The following is a 6000-nucleotide window of genomic DNA, read 5'->3' on the forward strand; positions in this document are numbered from 1 at the left end:
TTTTAAGTTGTGAAATTATTATTTACTTTAATTTTTTTCCTTTCCGTTATGCAAACTTTAATGTAACATTCCATTTTGTGAACTCGATCCGCTTATTTGTCTTCTTTAAACACACTGAAACATATGGAAGCTATTTTCTGCCACATAATTAAACATGTTAAAAGAGAAATGCGACTTTTTATCCGAGTTCTGAGAAAAAAAGTCAAAATTGTGTGATAGATAATCACACTTTTTATTTATTTTTATTCTGTGGAGGAAACCAGCTTCCACAGAAACAAGTAGTAACATGTAAAAAAAACATTAGACGAATGTCCAACTAAAATGTCTCAGAAAAAAAAAGCTTTAATAAACAATGTATAAATAATGTTTTTGTGCTAAAATTTTTGAGAAAATGATTAAAGATGATTAAGAATGTTGCCTGTTAGCTGGGATAGGTCTGAGTCCTGTTCATTGATTTCTGCTCTATCTTTAACATGATAGTCCACTCTAAAATTCTCATAATAATCAAGACCTGACTCTCAACATTTCAGATCTTGCATTTACTTACTAATAAACCACATACCGGAACAGGCAATCGACACCTCACTAAAACTCTTAACACCAAAGCAACAAAGAGCTGCTGAGACCCCTCCTGTGTTCTTCTTCCTTCACCTATGACTGCTCGCCGCCCACAGCTTGAACTCTATTATCAACTACACAGATGATGTCACAGTGGTTGGGCTAATTAACAGCGATGATGATTCAGCCAACACAGAAGAAGCGCAGAACATTGAGTCATGGTTCATTGAAAATGGAAGATAAACAGCTCGTGAAATGTATGCTTCATGAAGTCCAGTAGTAACAGGTAATATACCACATTTACACCCTTAAACGTTGATGACATTATACAGGCATTATAAGGGTGAATGGTATGTCCAAAATCATAGTAATTTATGTATATAATTTTAACGGTACACAGCAAAAAAATAATTGTCCTTTTAACTGTAAAAGACTGTAGAAATAAGGAAAAGCTTTAATAGATTTCTACCGGTTTTGGAAGTAAAAAAGAACAAATCTTACAATGAAAACCAAACTGAAATGCTCAGAATTCTATGGAAGCTTGTTTCCGGCACGTAATAAAACAATTTAACAATTGCGACTTTTTATCTCAAAATTCAGAAGTTTATTCCTCGAAATTACGTGTTTAGGGGTACAACGGGGCAAAGGCGCACAAGGTTAAAAGGCACATTAGACTTTATTTTCATTTAAAGTACCATGTAAATGTAAATGTAAAAGTATGGTAAAAAGGTACAATTATTTACATGATAATAAATTTTTGGTTAGATTTAGATGGTAAATATCATATATTAATTGTTGTCCAACTTAGAGATAATCACCATATTTATAATGAAACCATCATATTTAAAAATGTGACATTAATCATGTCATATAATAAAAAATAACATTTATTTGTAACTACTGTAAAGTTATAATAAATTAATATGGGATCTCATTCAATGTTTTTAGAATCTTTACTTTTACAAAAAAAAAAATGTGTTTTTGTAAAAAAGAACATTTTAAATCACAGTAAATATAAATTTAAATATAAATACATTGAACAAAAATGAATTTTTTTTTTATCGAAATAAAAAGAACAGTGCAACATTTGCTAAAGGGAATGTTTTGAACAAGTATTTACTTTTTAGCTAAAGTATTTGAATCAAGAATCCTTTGCTCCACGCTGGTGGGCCTTTTGCCCCGTGTGTGGGTACATTTATGTACAAGATTTTTAAAAACAAACAAATCACTTTTATGATGTATTTTTTACACAAAATCTTTTCCTCCATCAATGTTCAATAAAAACATAACTTTGTTCTGCACTCAAGACACTATGGGAGTAGTGGAAAGCACATTTTTCTTGCATTTCGCCCCATTGTATCTTCTTTTCTCAGAATTGTGAGATATAAACTCGCAATTTTAAGGGGGAAAAAAATCTGAATTGTGAGATAAAAGTCGCAATTACCTTTTTTATATTGTATTTAGTGGAGGAAACAAGCTTCCAGACACCCCAGACCATAGACCATCTTACCTTTTTCATACAGTTGATTGGTGACGAACTTGAAGCAGGACAACTGACTGCTTGATGTGATGGAGCCTAAATGCAGTTAGAATGGCCCTAAAATTCAAGATATCAGGGAAAAAATGCCTCTGAGTGAGTTTTTGTCTCATATTAGCCTATATCATATGGTAGTTCGTCAATATCACACGAGTAACGATTGCAATATATCACGTGATTGCTGTTTTTGTCCCGATTAGCACGAGTGCAAATGTGATATTGTTTTTATATTTTAACAGTTCAATTTATAAGTTAATATTGTGTTATATTTTAACTTCGCCATTTTAAATATTTCGCCGACGAAAATATTACCTGTATAGTCAGAGCAGAACTTGTGTTTGTCTCCGAGAAACACACAACCGAGTTTAATTTCCAAACGAATCCCTGTTTTGAGCGAATCAATCGAGTGAAGGATTCAAAGGCACATTCATAAAGAGAGCCATTCCTGAATGAGTTTGAACGAATCGAATTAATGAATGACTCGATGACTCACTCATTAAGACATTTACCGCCACCTGCTGGTAGTTTTAGTTTCTTATTTAGAGTATCATTTATTTTATAAAAATAATTTAATATTTCTATCTTAAAAAAACAATAATAAAAATTAGTAATTAGTTCACCCAAAAATTAAAATTCTATCAGATAATTTACTAACTCTCATGGCCGTTGAAGCCTAAACGTTTATGTGTAATAAATTCTGTTAAATCAAATAAATAATTTCTTTCTAAAGATACATAATGTTTATCTGATGCTTTTCTCAGCTATTTGATGCTTTTTTTTTCTTTTTTATCGGTGTCATTTTTAAGCCAAATCCGATGTGCTATTAACATCGTAATTAATTAGATTAAAAACAGTAAAAGCTTGACAGCCCTAATATATATATATATATATATATATATATATATATACTTTTTTTTTTTTTTTTCACGTAATCTTTAATCAAAATAACTTCCCCTCCCTCTTAGAGTGACATCTCTTCTCTTCTCTGATGATGTTTACTGCCATGAGGGCGGGACAACCTGTCACTCTGCATGAGATCCACCAATAGCAAACCACAACCATCCAAACAATTCCCCATGGACAAAATGAAGTCCCACACTGTGCATGTTTTACTCAGAAATACCTCACAATAGGGAAACTATCACAACTTCCATTTCATGACGAATATTAAACCACATACTACAGAACTCCTTTTATAAAGACAACTTAATAACTGTCCATAATAATGTCCATTTCAAGCTCTAACTTTTTAGTAGCTGTTCTGTGCACTTTTCACAGTTAGTGTCAGGCACAACACTGAGGGATGAGCACTATTTCACCCCAAACCCACATTTTCTAACAAGTCGACACCAAGTTTTGCAGTAACAGGATGTTCCGGGCTTTCCTGCGTCAGTGAGATGATGCACACTCTCATTCTGAATGTAAAGGTCAAGATATCTGATGCAATATAACAGGCAATCTTTATCTGTGCTTATGCCTAAGGAATCATTGTAACATTTTACTGTAGTGTAGTGTTTAGTGTAAAACTCAATAAGTTTATTGGTCACTGGTAATGGTGTGTTCACACCGAACGCGAATTTAATTATTTGCGCGAGTAGATTACATACAAAGTCAATGCAAAGACGCGAATAGACGTATCATTCGCGCCGGGCGTTGCGATTGACGCGAATTGGGCGATGCGTTTGCCGCGAATGTCTTCCGCGCAAGTTGAAAAATTTGAACTCGAGCGAATGTTCAAGCGTCTAACTAGACGCGATAGACGCGTATTTGACGCTCTATTCACGTTCGGTGTGAACACACTGATCCTGCGTCCAGTTGGGCTTTCTTTTCCGTTTTGGCGAGTTCATAATCCACCGTCATCCAACTATTACATTAGGCTACTTCAATAGGAGCAACATTTCCTTAGTCTATTTAGGCTAATAGGATGTCAATTAATGTGTTAATGCAAAGTGTTAATGCAAGTGTCGTTTTTCATTATTAGGCAAGTGGCTGTTTTCATTAGGGTAGGCTACCTTGATTTAATTTAATTTAATTCACGCCTTTTTTTCTCTCTCTCTGCCTTTTTAGAATTACACTTCACTGGGGTATGCACAAACATATGCATTTCGATGACATTACTATTATTATTTTGTGTAGGACACAGACATATTTAGATGTCGTAATTCCATGATTTGTTGCGTCTGTGTTATGTTCCGCATGATGGCCCTGTCATCTAACAACCATCACCGTGATCATTGCGAGGAAGCTCGTGCATGAGAATTGACGTCATCCATAGCAACGAAGACTCACTCTTAGTTTAGGAGTCGTCATTTTTCCTTACTAATGGTGTGTTCACACCGAACGCGAATAGAGCGTCAAATACGCGTCTATCGCGTTTAGTTAGACGCTTGAACATTCGCTCGAGTTCAAATTTTTCAACTTGCGCGGAAGACATTCGCGGCAAACGCGTCGCCCAATTCGCGTCATTCGCAACGCCCGGCGCGAATGATGCGTCTATTCGCGTCTTTGCATTGACTTTGTATGTAATCTACTCGCGCAAATAATTAAATTCGCGTTCGGTGTGAACACACCATAAGAGTAGGTCTGAAAGGCGTTGTGAATAACTTTTAAGAGAAAACTCCTAGCTAAAATATTTTAGTGCGATTTAGGAGTACTCCTAGTGGTAAGATAAAAATCTTTGTGAATACGGCCCCTGGCCAACATACGAACGAAATATGACGTATATGTCATAATATACTCAACTTCATGTTGTTTCAAACCGCATTGAAAAAAAAAAAAAAAAAGTTGTTTCAAACCCAAAGGACTTTTGCATCTTCGAAACTCAAAGATATTTACCAGAGTGATTTCTGTTTCCCTATTGAGAGTCCACGCAACCAACATTTTCACGATTCACAAAGTTCATCACGACATTGTAAATGAATCCAAATGAATCAAGGTCTTTTTTTTTTTTTCTGAAGAGACACAATCTTTTAATATGATGAACGCATTTCATGTAAGCCTTTATTCACATATATGCATTGATCAATGCACATACATAGAGATCATCAAGTATGTTAAACTTTTTTTTTCTTTTCTTTTCAGGCAGACTGTCTGCAATTTTAATTGCAAGTGATCAAATACGATTTGTGCAACAGCCTCGTTGGAAAATACCTGTGGCAACATTTTTTGCAAAACTCAAAATACAAACCAATACGCACATTTCACTGATTCTAACCGAAATGAACACTAGAGGCAGTAGAACAGCAAGCACTTTTAATCGTTTTCACACACAATTATGATTACAGGGGCAGAATATTAATTAATAAAGACTTGTTTTCACACGGCACAATATTATGTTTTAACGTCAAAACACTTCTTACCATATTGCATGATTTATAAACGAATATATTTTGGAGTTTAGATCACTTAACCAGCTCCATATGTTCGGTTTTACTTACATACTAAACTTGTTCGGTAGCTCAGCTGGTACAGAATTGTACTTTTGATGCGGAGAGCTCGGGAACGAATCCTGTGAAAGACAAATCACGATAAAAGAGCTCAACAACAAGCTAAAATGCCATGTTTACGGTTGCGTTTTTATGTCACTTTTGCCTTTGTTAACACTATCTGGTAGGTTTAGGTTTTATGTGTACGTTATTTTCAAATGGAGCATTGAACTTTTTAGCGCCACTCACCGGACATTTCAATTCAGAACTGCAGTGAAAGTACAAACACCAACGGAATAAAACGTTGCCATATTCACGTTCATCTGTTCCGGAAAATACTAAACACGCTTTTAGCGCGACTTACTGGACATTTCACTTTTTAAACTGTCGCGAAACGTGCACGACGCAACCTATTTTGCGTTTTGCAAAAATCTTGCAACAGGTACATTTTAGCAATGAGCTTGGGCTGGATTTGTGTGT

Source organism: Rhinichthys klamathensis, unplaced genomic scaffold, assembly GCF_029890125.1.
Source record: "Rhinichthys klamathensis goyatoka isolate OS25496 unplaced genomic scaffold, OSU_Roscu_1.1 h1tg000079l_1, whole genome shotgun sequence".
Classification (NCBI taxonomy): domain Eukaryota; kingdom Metazoa; phylum Chordata; class Actinopteri; order Cypriniformes; family Leuciscidae; genus Rhinichthys; species Rhinichthys klamathensis.